Here is a 20,241-nt window from a genome sequence, read left to right as displayed (position 1 = left end):
GAATCAGCCTGAGACAGACAGCCAACAAAGAGAATCTCAACTAAGGTAGTTTAAATAAACAACTGAAAACAGTGTATTGTGATTGGAAGTCTCAGGCAACCTATAATACCTTGGAAGACGTACAAGATAGTAATAAAAATAAAATGAAAATGGAAGTTATCATATCAAAAAGTTAAGGTGACATCCCAAAACTAAAACAAACAGCAATCACAAATAAAAATCAGGTATAGCTGGATGTCATAAATCTTTCTTCTTTATGATGTAGTACTGTATGGTATGTACAGCACATAACTGTGTAAACTATTAGAAGTGGTGCACAGTAGCACGCTGGAAAGTGTCAAACACTTGGAAAAGTGTTTTCTTCTTTCTCCCTTTTATTTATATTTGGGTTGGATTTGTTTCAAGAAATTTTGAATCAGTTTAATGGCTTAACCTGTGTATGAACTCTGGAAATGTGTTTCCACAAACTCCATTTGTCCTGTGTTTAATGAATGACACAGGTTTGTTAGATACTGTCAAACATTATTTTATGGCAGTAAGAATTTTACAGCTATGTTATCTTGAGAACCAAGTGAACAGAAATATCTGATATTTCTAGTACTTGAAAAGGTTTTATGAACAATCTCTACACTGCAGATCCTTAACTCAGCTCATTTCTTCCATTTCTGTAGTAATATATTTGTACTCAATAACTTTGGAGAACTTTGGGGCCTTCTTGTACTCAAATAGAAAGTTCTTTCTAAGCTAAAATTCATAACATTGTAGTATTAACTTACCCTTCCAATACTGCAAAATCTATATATTTATTTTTTTAAATGTAGTTTTTTAAGTTGCAAAATAAGAATTTAGTTTCCTAAATTTAGGCACCACATTTTGAAAATATTTGCCTTAGATTTTCTGGTGAGAAATGACCTTAGAAATTCCCAGTGGAGATGGATATATCCCCCATAGATATTTAAAATAGAGTAATATATTGTTTGGATTTGCAATGCTACCTGTAATTTAATAAATTATAATCCTGAAATGGTAATTTCTAAGACCTGCATTTTACAGTAACAGTTAAGTAAAAACACATCTAGTGAGAACTATAAGCTTCTCTAGTTAATCCACTCACTTACACCTATTGCTAAACAGTTTATCCTATATGCATGTTTTTACCAATCAAATTGTATGTTCTTAAGATTGTCCTATTAAGCTTAACTGCATTACAAGGTACTGTAATGAAGAGTATTTGTTTAAACAAGTTGTGGGTTTCTGTACTTGTGTTGTAAATGTTTTACCCCAAAAACTTAATTTCTGTGAATTAATTTTTAAAACTAAAAAACTTCATGTTCTTTTCACACAGGTGGCTGTATTTAAGATCCCTTCAGTGGTGTGCAGAAATCTGAAATAGTGTAAATTCAACTGCTGTAGCATTGACAAGTGACGTAATTAGCAAGAACAAGGAACAGACAAATATATATATAGTTTGACAGAGGTAAGTTTTATATGTATAATGAATGACTGATGACACCACATAGTGAGACTAAATAGTAAGTCCTGCTTTCAGATGGAAGGGAAGATACATTTTAAACTACCTCCAAGCACTTTTCTGATTTCACATTCCCTCAATTGCAGCCACATATGTTCTTAAAATTCACCTCTAAGATTCAGCATTGTAAAAAAGATCATTCTTTAGTCTCTGTGATCACAAGACTGAGAACCTGTTTTTTCATGCCCTCAACATGATTAATTACTCCTTGGTAATGGAGCATCACTTCAGCTATGCTGAGACATGAAGCCACTTGCTCTTACGTACTTTGCACATTGTCCCAGCCACACAGGAAGAAAGAGATGCTACAAGGGATGTGGATTAATTAGACTGCAACTTTATTCACTTATCTGGGAAATGCCAGGCAATAGATTAAACACCTCAGGACTATTCTTTCCTTAATATTTTTCACCTATTTGGGAGAGCTGCTGTCAGCCCTCACAACTTTAACCTGGTCCCAAGTCATTGCTGAGACCCCACTGCCCTTCCCTTGTATGAGGCTTAAGTGGCTGTGGAAAGGGGATTGTCTCCGTGCTGTACTATGGAACCAGATGGCCTAGGAAATGAAAAGAGGGCTCTTTCTGGGGAGAATGGAGTTCTGGAAGGTTCTGTCTGTTATGCATGGGATAGTGGCCCGTCTGAGGTCCTCCCAGGCAGCCTGTTGCTTAGGTGATGCCCCCCCCACACACACACTTCTCCCCCACTCCTTTGGGTGAACTCTTAAAGGAGTCAGACTCCTTTTCTTCACACTGGCTAGACTAAATATAGACCCAGCTTTATAGTCCAGTTTATGGGAAATGCATTTTAAAGATGTATGTTACATTAGCTACTGTTTCAACAAGATTCTGACCACAAAATTTCTTAAAAAATGCTCCCCTCCAAAAAAAAAAGTTAAATCTTGTTGATAAAGACCCTCCAAATTCATTTTTTAAAGAGGATTAATAATCAAAAATTGAGAAAGCTGAGATACTATACCTTCAGAGAACTCGCCCCGGTATCTGTTTCTTGTAAAATATTCATAATCTGAATAGATTAAAAACTGTGATTTGATTGGAATCATACATAGCTTTGATTTTTACTGAGGAATAGTTTCAAGTAGTTTTATGGTTTACAAGGCCATGCCCTGTGTGTGTACACTTTGTAATCTACAAGAATGAGGTGTTACTAGCAGCCAATAGATTAATCAACTCCATATTTATTACACTATAAACTGAACCCTCAGATTGAGTCAACAGCAAAGAAAAGAAAAGTGGTAGCTCATTTGGATGACAATTCCATTGAGCAAAAAAGCTCACAGTCGAGGTCACTAATAACTTCAATACAGAGCAAGGTGAGAGACTTGTGGTGTACATATTGTGAATTACTTTTAATATTCAAAGTTTTCATAAATTCTAAGGCAAGAAGGGACAATTGTTATTATCCAGTCTGACCCCCTATATAACACAGACTTAGAACTTCTGCAAGATAATTCCTAGAGCAGATCTTTAGAAAAACATCCAATCTTGATTTAAAAAAATGTTGATTGTGGAGGAAGGCAACCCATCTCCCATACCTAGGGTCACTGCCAATCTGATCTGGGGGAAGATTCTTTCCGGACCTCAGATGTGGTGATTCATTAGACCCTGAGCATATGAGCAACAACCAGCCAGCCAAGCACTGCTCAGTGCCACCTAAAGCCCTGGCCCTCCCCACCTAGTGTCCCATCTCCATCTGTGGCCATCCCTGATGCTTCAGAGGAAAGAGATAATACAACCTCACAGAATACATTAAATACACCAGCAGGAATCCTGAGCATGAGCTTTAGGAACATAAGACATAAACTGGAGTGAGCCCTGCCCCCTCCCATCACAAGCACCTCTGTCAGACAATGACACTCATACATTTGACCAGCTCTCTCTTAAAATTAATTTGTTTAATCAAAGCCAGAATGTTTCCTGGAGCTGTATTAGTGTCAATTAAGTTTCTGTTGGAAAGATTTTCAAAAGAGAAAGTCCCACACCTGGGATGTGAGAGACCCAGGTTCAAGTCCCTGCTTTGCCTGATTCAGAGTGATATGGGATGAAAAATTCTGCTCTGAATTTGAATCTGCCTCCCAGGTCAGTACCCAGGTTTTGATCAGAAAACAGACATTTTGATACAAATCCATTTTTTGTTTAAACATTCAAAAAGTTTTGTTCTTGTTCCAATGGAGAAACTAAAACAACTGCCGAGACCTCAAAAGTTGCTGCAAAACAGAATTGTTGTTGTGCTCTGGAGAGCTCTAGTAAAAACTACTTACTAACCCCCATCATTTAGTGCTTGGCGTATACCAGGGGTCGGCAACGTTCGGCACGCGGCTCGCCAGGGTAAGCACCCTGGCAAGCCGGGCCAGTTTATTTACCTGCTGACGCAGCAGGTTCAGTGGGGGCCGCGGTTCGCCGTCCCGGGCCAATGGGGGCGGCGGGAAACGGCGCGGGCGAGCGATGTGCTGGCCGTGGCTTCCTGCCGCCCCCATTGGCCTGGGACGGCGAACGGTGGCCAGTGGGGGCCGCGATCGGCCGAACCTGCCACGTCAGCAGGTAAATAAACTAGCCCGGCCCGCCAGGGTGCTTACCCTGGCGAGCCGCGTGCTGAACGTTGCGGACCCTGGCGTATACACTCAATAATTCATTAATTTTTAGTTTGCTATAGCACCCAAAATAAGTTAGGCTCTTTTTTTTTTTTTTAGCAGAAGGACACAGTTCCTATCCTGAAGAGTGTATAGTCTGAAATGGCAAAATCAATGAGAGGAAGAAAGAGACACAGCATCTGGTGAGAGAGATCTGGGTGAAGCTGGGCACATATCTCATTTCTTCATTGTCATTTCCTCCCACCCCACTAACTACCCCCCCCATCTTCTCTCCAGAAATCACTTCTTTGCTCTCCCCACACCAGTTTCTTGTTACTCTCTTCCTCAGCATTTGATCTCCTCCTTCAACACAAGAGTGGTTCATTCAAGAAATGAACAAATGATGTGGCTAAGTAGATAACTTAATTAGCAAGCGTCATGTGTGTGCCAAAGGAAACAGTGGATCTTCTGGAGGGATTTAAGTAAGAGTACAGTGACTTGGAAAACGTGTACAGGAAGGGTGTTCTACATATGGGGAGAGGCATGGATTGAAGTATGGGGATGTTTGTGAGGGAAACAAATAATGTGTCAGGAATGAGGGCCTGCAGCTGAGTCTGGGACCAGCTTGCTCATGGCAGCTGAAACCCTTAATTGGTCATATTGGCTGAGCAGTGTTGCCAGGACTGTTCTTAAGTCCACCAGGAGTACTTGCCCAGTGGCTGCTCAGTGCTTACACCAGTGAGCAGTTGTTGCTTCTGTGCCTGCCTTAGTCCCAGCCTTGTTCCTGCCCTTCTCCAATCTACTCCCATCCTGCTCAGTTTCTGAACCTTGGCTCCGACTCCTGACTCCGGCTCTGACCTACGTCTTTGACCACTAGGCCTGATGCCAGGGCTTGGTCCATGACACAAGGTAATGAGGGTGGCATACTTGGCTGGATGAAGAGGCCAGACAATGAAAGACAAGCTCAAATAAGATAGGGAGAGGCAGAGTTACACAGGACCTTGAAGGTAATTATAGGTAGCAAGAATTTGATGTGATGGAGAAGGGGAAGACAGTGGAGACATTCAGAAAGGATGAGACCTTTAGATTGATAGGCAAAAAGATTGTCCAATATCTCAGTAAAGCAGTTGCTGCTTAAAAACCAGTGGTTTTTCTTCTTTATTTCTAAAACTATAGTCGTAATTTTAGTGCCTTTGGCTAACATGGGAAAGTGCTTCTGGCAAGTGCTATGAAAGCTTCTAAAATGTATATCAATCCTGACCTGAATGGTTCTCCCACTCTGTGTGGAAAAGCTGTTGTGTAGTGCAGAAGTCGCAAATGTCAAAAAGGTTACAGGCCATACTGGTAAACAAGACTCTGGGCTACAAGGGAGATGAAGAAGAGCAGGTTGCAGCATTAGCAGTCTATAACTTCTGTGGCTATATTAAAATGTAGTAGTTAAATGCAAGCTTTCCTTGCTTTACTATAAGGAATAACACACACCTACTTGTTCTTCCCCACCCCCAGCTTCTGTCTTTTCAACAACTGGGAGCTGACTTTGTTGGTTTGTTTATTTACAGTGAATTTTGCAAGGCTCTGTGGCTTATTTGTGGTCTGGATCAAACCTGTGCTAAGGATGAATCTGCCACACTCATTTTATATAGTTAAAAAGAGCTACAATATGTTGTTAGTGTTGGTGGTGGTGCTCTTAGAAAAGAGTCAATATGCCACACTCGAAACAGATGTTTTGATGTGATGATTGTAAAACACACATCTCAGCAAAACCCAGCTGCAAGTGCTGAACTATTTCTCTGATAATACTGTTACGTCCAGAAACAAAATGGACATGAATCATGTCAGTGGTTGAGGAATAGCAAGCTTGTTTCTACTCATGAACCTGTGAAATAGTGTTTGTTCTTCTAAAAGAAAAAAAAAAAAGATTGAATAACCAAAACAAAAAAATCCACATGAATATTCCTAGTATTACAAAGTGAAATATTTTGTTACCTTCTATTTAAAATGTTTCTCTGAACTGGTGTTCAGGCAAAAAGGAGAGAACAACTATGCAAAATGAAATAAGACAGGTAGTTAGTATTTCTACCTTCAAGGCGGGAAGAATAAAAAAATAAAAACAATACAAATAGTTGATTTTTTTATGTATTTTATTTATTTTACAAACTCCATGAGAATTATCTAGCAGAGTACTTGGTCCCACTTAGGAACAGCAACAAGAATTGATGAAAAAAAAGTTACTTAGCCTTACATTTTAGCAACTTTATATAGTGAACTCATCTTTTTTGATGCCAATATAATTTCAGAAGTGCCAGGAAGATGGAAAAACAGTTTAATAAGAACCATGTTTAAAAATACTTAAAATGGCTCTGTTTATAAAACATATACATAGTATACAGATAGTCTTTTCAGAGTTATTAATTTTAATGTACATGGAAACATTTAGTATGTACTTTTCCTACTTTATTAATGTTCTTTTTAAGATTTATTAGTAGCTATAAGCACCTTAATACTTGAATGCTAGAAGCTGGGAATGGGAGACAGGGAATGGAGCACTTCCTGATTACCTGTTCTGTTCATTCCCTCTGGGGCACCTGGCACTGGCCACTGTCAGAAGACAGGATATTGGGCTATATGGACCTTTGGTCTGACCCAGTATGACGGTTTTTATTTCTCAAAGTGGTGCACAAACATTTTTTAACTCTGTGATAAATATTCTCCCCTTTTCACAGATGAACAAACTTCAGGAAGAAGGTTGAATGCTACACATCTAGGACCTAGAAAATATGAAGGAGGAAATATTTCTGATTATAGCAGCTGTTTAAGTTCAAGACAGATATCTGTTTAATAGCTCTGATGATTAAACTGGGGAGCCTGCTGCAGGAGGGGATGATCCTTGGCTTAGCCTCCTTCTGCACACTGCTGAGCTGGAGCAGTAGGACTTCCACGGCTTCCATTACAGAATGGAGCCACTGTTCCTCCCCTCTGCAGATTTTGCAGATTTTTCTGCCCTTTCCTCCATGATGCAAAGTTAATTTGCCCAAGGTCACACAACAAATTTGAAGCAGAACTGGGAGAGAACCTGTTCCTAATGATTATAGGCAATGCTTCCTCCCTAGCCCCTTACCCCAAACACCTTCATTCCGTTTGTAATGGTTTTTTCCCCTCTTGGTGTACCTTTCTTTTAGACTTCTGTTGTACTAGCATCAAGAATTCATGTGCGTACCTGATGGCATCCAGTTAATCAAAAGCAAGGGTAAAAGGGATTAGGAAGTGCAGTGGGTGAATGCACTCGTTTTTTTTTCACTTCACCTGTTGAAGTTACAAATGAAAAGGCATCCCCGTTACACATCAAAAAAGTGCCAAATATGGGGTATAATTGCAACTCTTTGATAATGAGGGACCTATATCTGCAACACAATGGGAATAAAACCTGTCTTTTTACTAGGAGCTCAGTTGCAACTTTCTGGCATACCCCTGCATTTGGCTTTAGAGAAGGGAAGTAAGAATAGCTGCACCATCCCAAGGTGAGCACTTAGAGAAATTATGCGCTAAAGCTTCTAGGTTGTGCTGGGAGAAGAAATGTCTGAAACACTCCTTCAAGGCATGCAGCATATTCTTACTCCTTCAGCCACATGTTCTGCTGGCAGATGTATACAGGGAGAGCAGTTTGGTTTTGCCTACTCATTGCACTGCCCCATGCCTCGTACAGCAAGTTGCTCTCTTGGTACTTATGTGGGCTGCTAAAGGGGAAGAAAGTCCTTAATTATCAAGGAATAATTGTCAGTCTAGAATAAACACACACCTAATCAGTCTGTGCCATTACTCACAGGAACATCTTCATCAGGTTTGAAGGTGCTTACCAGAGCTGTGCCACGTGATGTGTAGCTTGTGTACGTTCTCCTTAGTAGTTGTTGAATCCCAGCATGCAGTTGCTCTGCTGGAGTTTGGGTTAGGAAGATCATCTTCCAGCTTTTTTGTGTATTTACCTAACAATTTACATGTGTCAGCTTCCAGAATGGCTAGGATAACTGGTCAAAGTGGAAACAAAGATAAAAAGAGGACATAAGTGCCAAGTGTAGGGTCATAAGTCAAATGGAAGGGTGGGTCACAAATCAGATGAAGGTGAATAGTCCATGCATATACCTAATGGGTTCAATACATTAAGAAACCACACACACCACAATACATCAGCACAGAAATCTAAACGGTTTAAAATACACTGGTCTACAATTTTTGAGAAGTCGTCTGCTTCAGAGATAAAATGTGCTATTTATTATGTATTTTGATGTGCTGAATTCAAATATGACAATTAAAACAACTGATTGGCTACTGTTTCTAAGATATTTAAGCTTTTACATTTTATGTCTATGTATATTGTGTAGATAGTAGAGTTTTAATCATAAATTGTAAACCAAGGTCTTTTCATGTGTTTATGGTTGCTTTACATGATATTTCACCTGTCCTGTTTATGTAACACTTTAAAAATCAGCAAAAGGGTTATATAAATAAAATTTATTATGAAACAAAAGGCAAAACACTATTCTGTACATAGTTCAGTCCTATTCAGTGTCTACTCGGCGCTTCTTGGCTTGTCTCTTGTATTCATTAAATGGAGCATCTCTTGTCACTGTCCAGCAGTAGTCTGCAAGCATTGATGGGCTCCATTTGCCCTGATAGCGTTTCTCCATTGTTGCAATGTCCTGATGAAATCGCTCACCGTGCTCGTCGCTCATTGCTCTGCAGTTCGGTGGAAAAAAATCTAGATGAGAGTGCAAAAAATGTATCTTTAGTGACATGTTGCAACCAAGGCTTTTGTATGCCTTGAGGAGGTTTTCCACCAACAACCTGTAGTTGTCTGCCTTGTTGTTTCTGAGAAAATTTATTGCCACTAACTGGAAGGCTTTCCATGCCGTCTTTTCCTTGCCACGCAGTGCATGGTCAAATGCATCATCTCAAAGAAGTTCACGAATCTGAGGACCAACAAAGACACCTTCCTTTATCTTAGCTTCACTTAACCTTGGAAATTTTCCACAGAGGTACTTGAAAGCTGCTTGTGTTTTGTCAATGGCCTTGACAAAGTTCTTCATCAGACCCAGCTTGATGTGTAAGGGTGGTAACAAAATCTTCCTTGATTCAACAAGTGGTGGATTCTGAACACTTTTCCTCCCAGGCTCCAATGACTGTCGGAGTGGCCAATCTTTTTTGATGTAGTGGGAATCTCTTGCACGACTATCCCATTCGCAGAGAAAACAGCAGTACTTAGTGTATCCAGTCTGCAGACCAAGCAAGACAGCAACAACCTTCAGATCGCCACAAAGCTGCCACTGATGTTGATCATGGTTTATGCACCTCAAAAGTTGTTTCATGTTGTCATAGGTTTCCTTCATATGGACTGCATGACCAACTGGAATTGATGGCAAAACATTGCCATTATGCAGTAAAACAGCTTTCAGACTCGTCTTCGATGAATCAATGAACAGTCTCCACTCATCTGGATCGTGAACGATGTTGAGGGCTGCCATCACACCATCGATGTTGTTGCAGGCTACAAGATCACTTTCCATGAAGAAGAATGGGACAAGATCCTTTTGACCGTCACGGAACATGGAAACCCTAACATCACCTGCCAGGAGATTCCACTGCTGTAGTCTGGAGCCCAACAGCTCTGCCTTACTCTTGGAGAGTTTCAAATCCCTGACAAGGTCATTCAGTTCACCTTGTGTTCTGAGGTGTGGTTCAGAGGAGGAGGATGGGAGAAAATGTGGGTCCTGTGACATTGATGGTTCAGGACCAGAAGTTTCATCCTCTTCCTCTTCCTCGTCTGACTCAAGTGAGAATGATTCTGGTGCATCAGAAACCTTCTCCGTGGGGTACTGGGCGTATACCTGATGGAATGTTTGGATAATGCATAGTCCACTTTTTCTTCTTTGACACACCTTTCCCAGCTGGAGGCACCATGCAGAAGTAACAATTGCTGGTATGATCTGTTGGCTCTCTCCAAGTCACTGGCACTGCAAAAGGCATAGATTTCCTTTTCCTGTTCAACCACTGGCGAAGATTTGTTGCACAAGTGTTGCAGCATATATGTGGGTCCCACCTTTTGTCCTGAACTCCAATTTTGCAGCCAAAATAAAGGTGATAGGCTTTCTTAACCATAGTGGTTATACTGAGCTTTTGTGATGCAAAAGTCACTTCACCACAAACATAGCAGAAGTTATCTGCTCTGTTCACACAAGTACGAGGCATCTCTGCTCACTTTGGCTAAACAGAAATGTGTCCCTTTGCAAAATCAAACACTGACAAATAAGAGAGCACGACACTGTATGATTTCTAGAGCTGATATAGGGCAATTTGTTCAGCAGAATGATGTAAGCTTCGTTGTGATTGCATCATCCATGACTTCTAGGAATAACATGATGCAATTCATACCATGTATGATGCAATACCAGCTTCAGATTGCATCATTCATTGTTTTGCCTAAAAAGCAAGTACTGTCCAAACCCAGTCATAGATTTATTCGTAGATCCAGTCAAAGATGTATTTTAGTCATTTCTGGTTTAAATTGAGATCCCTTCCCTTTATAACTCACTTATCCTCCACCATTCCCAAGACAAGGGTCGTATATACTGACCCAATAGCATATCTTGAAAACTAGAGCCAATCAACAATTTTAAGCAACATTTTTGTTCTCAGTGACCTAGAATTAGTAAAGTTTGACTACATTTATTTCAGAAGCATTTCGGCTGTAGAGCAGTGATATCAGAACATTAAAAATGATTTAGAAATTGACTTTATTACATATATACACACTGAAACATCACCTTCACAGGGGAATACCAAAATTGACATTGAGAGAGAGACTGAAAGTCAGAATGGCAAAAGGTCCTGCCCATACTATTTCCCTCTCCTCCTCACTGTTCTTAGATCTACAATATGTGGCAAATACATCACATCTGAGTGGAGCTGGAGCTGTGTAAGGCTGAACGTATCCATGGTTGCTTCTGGCTTTGTGAGCACCCAAACTCGTCTCTGACAGATCACTAGACCAATCACATCTAACAGTACAGTCTAACAGGGAAAATACAATCTTTGCTAAATAATAAGGCTATGTATGCTTTGAACTGCCACATAATGAGAGCAAGCTCTGAAATTAATGACGTATTTAGCAGTTCTCTAAGGCTAAAGCTTCTATGGCTTCAGTAAATGGATTCAGTTAAGGCTATTCTAATTAGAAATGACACTGCAAACATTTTAGCAGGACACTTTTTTTTGTTTTTTACTGAATAGCTATTTGAATCCTGCAGCCACATGGCTTCTAACACGTACACGCCTCTAGCAGAAGTTGCCCTTCACCTCATCTTACTTCATTATCCAGCCTCTCAAAGAAGCACTTTCCAATAACTATGAAAAAAGCACACACAACATCTACTGTATGTTATTGTTGGCATCTTGAATTGGCTTGTCTTCTACAATTAAACAAAAGTTCTAAAAGGTTCCTGGTTCAGTGTTCTTTCAGTACTGGGAAAGAGTAAAACATGCTCAAAAGAAAGAGGGCAGAAATGCTCATCTAGACTGCAACATGAAATACACTGATTGGAAAGGAAGTGCAGAACTGAACAGATTTAAAAAAAAAGAAGAAAAAACAATAAAACAAAATGAAAAGATAATGCTATAGGAGTACAAAGATTACAAAATACAAACAACTTCATTTGTATTTAAAACGGCAAATCAGATGTGTAGTTGGTTATGTGCATTTGATAATTTTTATTTCATGGAATTTTTCACTCTGTCACATTCTTGTTTTATGTGTAATTTCAACAACAAAAAGGAAAAAGAGAAATATTACTTTTTGCCATGCTTTCTATGCTTTTTTGCTGTACAAAATTCTCTTTACTGAAAAAATTGTTTAGCTTAGCAAAATTGTCCACAAAAAGGCCCATTTTTCACTTCACAGTAAATTCTAGAGACCCTTTTAATTCTCCCCACTTTTTTTAAAAGTAATTAAGTGTAGCCTTAGTTCCAGGCCTATATAAAAACCTGTTTCTAAGGCAAAAAAGGGACAAGCTGATTAAATAGCATATGGTGTATTGTGTTAATTTAGCTCAATAAGTCAAAGGTGCTAACGTGACCATGTCATTGTCCAACATTAAAAAATGTTAGTGTTTGGGATTTGGTATACAGAGATCTTAGCCTCCTTAGTAACATGCCAGACACTATTAAAAATCCTTTTATTCAAAATATGAGCCGGGGTGGGGAGTTAAAGCAGTTTGAAGTGTAAAATATTAAATAAGGCTTTCGTTTTAACAACATCCCTTGTTCCCTTTCACTTTAGCTGTAGAGAACCTTTAGAAGTGGGGAGGGGAAACCTTGTTTGACAGTCTTCTAGATGGTGTTAAAGATAACTGTCCATTTGGGGAAAAGATTCAAAGTTAATTGAAATGTGCTGGGAGCAATAACTGCTGCTCTTAAAAGTCCTATCCGTCTTCTAGAAGATGAAACAAGGCAAACACACACAAGGGGAGAGAGGAAAGATGAGAAAAGCTAGAAAATGCAGCTTTTGTCTCTGATGTTGACTTTAACTTGCAACCTCACTGCTGGAAAAACACAGGCACAACACACTGTCTTATTAGCTATTCCAAGACCTGGCAAACTTGTACAAGCAGCATCAGACTATTTAGGGCATTGTGTTTAGGTACCTCTTTCTGGTGATAGTCTCTCAGTAATGTTGCTGTAAAATATACAGTCTTGGCTAGCTGAGCCAAACTTTAAAAAGAGAGGGATGGGAAAGAGAAGAAATAAGGTGGGGAAAGAAAAGGGTACATTGGGGTGGAGGGGGTGGTGACAGTCTCACATGCCAGGTGGTGTTTGGGATCTAGTTAGAGCAGTGGAAGAAGTGATGTCACCTGGGTCCCTCTCATAGGGATGTCTAGTCAGGACATCTCTCAGGATCAGAGCGATGGAGGCACAATAGTGTCATGCTGGATGCTGGGGTCCCAGGAGATGGTGGGAGTGGTAGCCATGATGGAAGTGTGCTCCTTCCCCTTCGTTCAGTCAGAAATTGTTGCATTCACTTTCCCTTCCATAACCACGCCCTGTCCCAAAGTCCTTCTTTTCTTTTTCTTTAAGAACTCCAAAAGGGGAGTGGTAGCTGGAATAGCCCATCCTCTGACTATTTTGTTTACTAATTAGGATTAATTTCTGACACACCCATTTTGGTCCATTGATTTCCATCCCACACTTCTTTTGTTTACCAGACATCTTAATACAGTCCTTGAGTAATAGCAATAGGCCAGTTTGTTTGGATTAATGCAGTCTTTCTGTCTCCCTTTTGCAACTTTTCCCATCAACATCTGTTGTAACACATTATGGTGACATTTTATGAACTTTCACTCACTTTTTTAGCTGTTGAGCTCAACTGCACAATTACTGTAAATTTGTAGGCCCAATTATTACAACAGTTGACACTTATGAACGAGAAAATATCAAGAGTTCTGAAAGCTATAATTCTTTTAAAATGTCATGTTTTAGAACCTGATTATAGAAAAAGTTGCATAAAAAGGAAAAAAAATTGTACTCAAGAAATGTTCAATGCTGTCAGTGTAATTTAATTTGACTGTTGGTGTGTGCTTTGAAATTTTCTGTGATAATTGTGCCTAGAAACATGTTATGGGTGCATGGTATCAATCAAATAATAAATGTTTAAATCTAGATATTTAAGCAGGGGTTAAATCACTTAAGTTACAATATAATCACTTCTAACTAGACCTCATCAGTCATGGTATCTTTTTTTACCATCTAGAATATTTTAGCACTAGTGGATTAGGTTCTTCTCCTTGGGCCAGTTTGCATAATGTTGCCAGAACCAGCTGCCAGGACTCCACCAAAGGCAGGCTTAAGTGCTGGTGTGGTGGTAAGTGCTGTGAGTATACAGTATGAGTTGCTTTGTACTGGCTGCGATCTCTAGTTGGGGATAGCTTGATGTTGATTTCCCCCTCTATTGCCATCATGACTGGGCCATAGAGGGTATGTCTCACTGGAACTAAAAACCCACGGCCTGTCAGTGCCAGCTGAGTCAGGCTCACAGAGCTCAGGCTAAGGGGCTGTGTTTGATTGCGGTGTAGATGTTCAGGTTCTGGCTGCAGCCCAGGCTATGGGACCTTCCTACCTCAGAGGGTCCAAGAGCCCAGGCTCGAGCCCGAGCCTGAATGTCTACATCGCAATCAAACAACCCCTTAGTCTGAGCCCCGCAAGCCTGACTCAGCTGGCATGGGCCAGCTGCGGGTTTTTAATTGCAGTGTAGATATACCCATAGATGTTTGTTCTCTTCCTAGTTAATAGGAAACCTCCATTTGCACTGTTCCCAACTCAGTGGTGGTAACCTCACATTTCAGTTCTGGCTACAACATATGTCCTCCCCACCCAGGCTTCCCATGTGACTTAACACCATTTTTCAGCTGTCATGACATAATTTAGTATAAGTGTTCTTTACAGACTGCAAAGATTTCACACTGAATCTTGACCATTGCATTGTGTACTCCTAATTGCAAAGCTTAACTTTCACCCTTTAAAACAGTGTAGTTATTTACATCAGCCTCAGCACTGCAATTTAATCTATAGCAAAAAGGCTTGATCTACTCAAAGAAAATTACCACCTCATATTTTCTCAGCCAGAATTGCATAAGAATGTGTGAAGGTGCCACTGAAAACTGAACAAAATCAGGGAAATATGATTGATACGGGGTAGCTCACACTTTAGGGGAAAGACTTTTCTTGTTTAAAAATAAGACATCTAACTAATTTCAGTCTTGCAAAGTAGGCTGCAAAAATGAAGTTGAATGAGTTATCACCATGCACCATATCAGCCTGTCTATGTTCATTGCTGGGTAAAAGCCTATCCTGTATTATGCCTATCCACAGGCTTTAAAGGAGTTGGATAGAGCATCCACCTGTGTTTGAGTGTCAAAATTGTTCGGAAGGTTCATCTCTGTCAGCCAACATACAACGCCTGAATCTGACATGAGCTATCCCAATGGCAATGCTCAGATGGGACTCAGTCCTGCAAGGTTATGAGCACTCTGCCCCAATCCAAGAAAGCATTTTAATCTTATGTTTATTGTTGAATAATATACACTGGCTAGTGTGTGTGTGTGTGTGTGTGTGTATAGATAGATAGATAACTACCCGCAATATATATTCCAAGTATACATATTATTAAGCATTAATATAGCAATTTTATAACCCACATTAGCCTGGACCTTTATTATAATCCTGTTTACTTATGCTAAGTATCCCATAACACCTTGCATTAGCTGAAATAAGCCTTGACTTAAATAGATAGGGAAACAGTCAGTATCAGGACGTATAATTGTTTCCTCATGGCAACAGAAAGGGAGTTACCCTCACAAACCTAGTTAACCTAGTAGAGGCCTAGGAGGTGTCTTCACACCCTTTCATACCTTGAATGCGTGTACCCAGAACAAAGATAAGGGTGCATCATGACCTGGAATGCATGGGTTCAGAATAGAAGATAAAGAAACAAAGAAGGTAAAAAAGCTGATTACTTTAATCCATTTTCACGTGACTTATATGGTACCTTTTCCTGGTAAACAAATGGGGTATAAGAAGATGGCTTTAGGGATGTAACTTTGGTGAGCCCCACACTCTGCGTAAAGTGAATAACATCATTGCACAGGATTGTTTTTGGAGACTGGTATCGTATAGAACTTTTTTCCTGTGCCATATTCATAAACCTGACTGACATTGGTTATTTGCTTTCTTGAGCATATATCACAACGAACCAAAGTATGATCAAGCAATTGACTATACAATTTTTAAGCATGTGAGAGAGGCACTACACAATGTGAAACATAAGATTGTCTCAATCCAGCAAAGCACTTATGAAAGTCAAAGTCCCCAGCACCTTGCAGCAATGAGTTCGTGGGGGTTTTATCACATTTGCTCCCACTGAATCTTTGACTTCTGGCTATTGGTCGTCTCCATCTTTCTCACATAAACTAGGAAACTACCTGGTACATATAACAGATGTCTAATGGTAGGTAAAGAAAAAGATACAGTAACTCCTCACTTAACGTAGTTATGTTCCTGAAAAATGCGACTTTAAGTGAAACGATGTTAAGCGAATCCAATTTCCCTATAAGAATTAATGTAAATAGGAGGGGTTAGGTTCCAGGGCAGCTTCCCCTACTCTGCAAGCACCAGGGGCGGGGGGCTCAACCCTCAACCCGCCCACTGCACCCCTTGCCCCAAGTCCCCACCCTTGACCCGCCTCTTCTCCCCCCCACACCTCCTTCCCCTTTACTTTGCAGGCTGTGTCCTGCTCCTCTCCCCTCTAAACGCCGCAAGCCAGCTGGCTTGCCGCGTTCGGGAGGGGAGGGGGAGCCTGTGGGCCGAGTCCTCCCTCCTGCCTCCAAAACACCGCAAGCCAGCTGATTGCCACCGGCAGGAGACAGGAGAGGGAGGGAGGGGGAAGGTGCGCCACATCCTCATTCCTCCCGCCTCTCTCCTGGCCGCAGCAATCAGCTGGCTTGCGGTGTTTAGGAGGGAGGGGGGAGGAGCGAGGACTCAGTGTGCAGGCTTCCCCTCCCTCCCCTCCTGCCTCCTGTTTGGGAGGCGAGGAGGGAGGGGGAGCCTGCGCGCTGAGTCCTTGCTCCTCCCTCCTGCCTCCAAAACACCGCAAGCCAGCTGATTGCTGCGGCCAGGAGGTGGGGGAGAAGGGGGAAGGCGCTGATCCGCGGGGTCTGGTGGCGGGCGGGAGGCGCTGCGGGTGGTGGGGGGCTGTAGGGAGGCTGCCAGCTGTGGAGAAAGCAGGCTGCCAAACAACGTAAGAGTGGAGCATTGCACAACTTTAAATGAGTATGCTCCCTAATTGATCAGCAATGTAACAACGAAACAACGTTAAGCAGGACGACTTAAAGTGTGGAGTTACTGTACTGTCAACTGACATAGCATTTGCTTTAGAATGGGCACAACTGCCATCTGTCCTTCTAGAAATAGTATTATGGCACTATTGTCCTCATAGACTCATAGACTTTAAGGTCCGTAGGGACCATTATGATCATCTAGTCTGACCTCCTGCACAACGCAGGCCACAGAATCTCACCCACCCACTCGTGTAACAAACCCCTAATCTATGCCTGAGTTATTGAAGTCCTCAAATCGTGGTTTAAAGACCTCAAGATGCAGAGAATCCTCCAGCAAGTGACCCGTGCCCCACACTGCAGAGGAAGGCGAAAAACCTCCAGGGCCTCTGCCAATCTGCCCTGGAGGAAAATTCCTTCCCGACCCCAAATATGGCAATCAGTTAAACCCTGAGCATGTGGGCAAGACTCACCAGCCAGCACCCAGGAAAGAATTCTCTGTAGTAACTCTGATCCCACCCCATCTAACATCCCATCACAGACCATTGGGCATATGCACCGCTAATAATCAAAGATTAATTCATTGCCAAAATTAGGCTATCCTATCATACCATCCCCTCCATAAACTTATCAAGCTTAGTCTTAAAGCCAGATATGTCTTTTGCCCCCACTACTCCCCTTGGAAGGCTGTTCCAGAATTTCACTCCTCTAATGGTTAGAAACTTTCATCTAATTTCAAGTCTAAACTTCCTAATGACCAGTGTATATCCATTTGTTCTTGTGTCCACATTGGTACTGAGCTTAAGTAATTCCTCTCCCTCCCTGATATTTATCCCTCTGATATATTTATAAAGAGCAATCATATCTCCCTTCAGCCTTCTTTTGGTTAGGCTAAACAAGCCAAGCTCTTTGAGTCTCCTTTCATAAGCACTCTAAACCAGGGGTCGGCAATGTTCGGCACGCGGCTCGCCAGGGTAAGCACCCTAGTGGGCCGGGCCAGTTTATTTACCTGCTGACGCAGCAGGTTCGGCCGATCGCAGCCCCCATTGGCCGCGGTTCGCTGTTCCGGGCCAATGGGGGTGGTGAAAAGCGGCTCGGGCGAGCGATGTGCTGGCCGCGGCTTCCCGCCGCCCCCATTGGCCCGGGATGGCGAACCGCGGCCAGTGAGGGCCGCGATTGGCCAAACCTGCCGCGTCAGCAGGTAAATAAACTGGCCCGGCCCGCCAGGGTGCTTACCCTGGCAAGCCGCATGCCGAACGTTGCCGACCCCTGCTCTAAACTAAAAGAATGATAAACAGTTCTTTAAAAATTGAATTTGTCATTGGTCCTATTCATTTAATATTCTCATTTCCTCTGCAGAATTTATAGTGCTTTATAACCATATAATCCTATTGAAGCCTCTATTAATTAAACTGCTTAATCTCATGTCTTCATAATGACAAGAAACATAGCCTCATGATAAACTTCCTATGACCTGTGCTTATGTTCTGCTTTATTATATAAAGTAATTGTATAGTAGTAGGTATTTGAAGCATATCAAATTCTAAATCCCCAATGAAGTCAGAGATTGAAAAATTATTTTTCAGATCTATGTGGCCTATATGATCATTAGTATTAAAACTTGGTTAATTTAAAATAATTTCTGTATTTGTGATTTGATACCTGTTAACATAGTGCTGTATTTGGATGCAGAAACAGGAAGTCTTTAAACAGACAATTGCAATCATTAATCAATTAATGGCATGTTTTTCAGAGGAGTCTGCCTCAGTGTGTGTATTGGTGCAGGTCTTTGGATGGGAAGCTATTCTCTTCAGGGTCCACAGTTCCAACCCAGCTAGTAGTTTTTATGGCTTAAAGTTTTACTTTGCAACTTGCTAGCTAAAATGTTTGTGATTGCCTAATAAACATAAGGAAAATTAAAAGGATGCAAGAACAAAATTTTATTGAAAGTTGATTTTTAATATTAAACAGCATATTATCTAACATAGGATTCAGCTGTTTCAAATTTTTAGTCTTATGAACTGTGTAATTAATTTGCTAACCCCTTTTCTGTTTTACGTTCTTGTGCCATTGAGAACAGAAAATACTTTGCAAAAATGTATGTTTAGTTTATGGCAAATCATTTATATGTATTTGATGACTTGGCGTAAAGAAACAGCCATTCAGTATGCTGTTCACATAACCCCTTTATAGTACTGATGGTATGTGAAATACTATATGTAGCGCTTTTCAAATTGTACTTGACAAAGAAAGAAGCTACCAGGTCTCTTCTTGCCAGTCTATGGATTTTAAACATTGTTCTTTAACTAGTTTCAGAGTAGCAGCCGTGTTAGTCTGTATCCGCAAAAAGAAGAACAGGAGTACTTGTGGCACCTTAGAGACTAACAAATTTATTAGAGCATAAGCTTTCGTGGACTACAGCCCACTTCTTATATATAGCTATATGCATCCGAAGAAGTGGGCTGTAGTCCACGAAAGCTTATGCTCTAATAAATTTGTTAGTCTCTAAGGTGCCACAGGTACTCCTGTTCTTCTTTCTTTAACTAGGAACATCATTGTTTTTTCCCCTTTCAGCCTTAAGATATCTGAGGCCATCCAAAGGTGCTCTGGTAGTTCATGAATAGCTGCTTCCTGGGCTTCCTCAGCTTGATACCATGGGTGAGGATTGCTGACTCAGGGTCTCCCCTCCCTGCTATCAGCTGCTGGCTCCTCTTTAGAGCAGGGCCTCACAGCTCTGCATATGGGGAACCTAGAGATGAGTGGAGACATTAACCAGGCCTGGAACAGCATCACTGCACAAACCCCCCTCTTGGCTTAATGTATCAATGAGAAAAGAAGCAATCATTGGTTTAAAGCACTGGAAGCTGTGGGTGGGGGTAGAGGGGAATCTAATCTCTGTATTTATTTTCTTGGGAGGGAGTTGTCTTGGGAGAAACTGATAGATTTACTTTGTTGTGGTGAGAGTGAACTGTGTTGAAGAAAAAGGTAATGAATTTGTTGTAGGTCTTGATGTCCCACTTCAAAGTTTTGCAAGGAGACTCATGCAAAAAATGTTATCTCCCTGCCTCCAGCACAAGTGTGAGAGGAAGCTATGCATGCCAGGCCTAGTCATCTACACAGGTAGAAATCTCTAGCTCCTTTTACTCTAACTCCCTTATTGTTAAGAATGAAGGGACAGGATGTAAGTGGGGATTGGTGTGTCTGAGACCCATAGGTTTAAGCCTGATTCACAGCATGTAAATGCGATGCTT

General features: G+C 41.1%; 1 long non-coding RNA gene across 3 annotated transcripts in view; it reads left to right on the top strand.

The window, feature by feature from the left end:
* LOC122174231 (uncharacterized) overlaps positions 1–20,241 on the top strand; it is a 923,450-nt gene that overhangs the window by 862,879 nt on the left and 40,330 nt on the right. For 2 of the 3 annotated variants that reach the window (XR_010594532.1, XR_010594531.1), the window contains exons 2-4: positions 1,346–1,477; positions 4,239–4,321; positions 6,842–8,647. This is a non-coding gene — a long non-coding RNA (uncharacterized LOC122174231). Of the gene's footprint in view, positions 1–1,345; positions 1,478–4,238; positions 4,322–6,841; positions 8,648–20,241 lie in introns of those variants that run through there. The other variant, XR_010594534.1, reaches the window with a different exon arrangement.

Source organism: Chrysemys picta, chromosome 1, assembly GCF_011386835.1.
Source record: "Chrysemys picta bellii isolate R12L10 chromosome 1, ASM1138683v2, whole genome shotgun sequence".
NCBI lineage: Eukaryota > Metazoa > Chordata > Testudines > Emydidae > Chrysemys > Chrysemys picta.
Note: the sequence above shows the minus strand (reverse complement) of the source record. Positions and strands in the feature narration are given on the sequence as shown.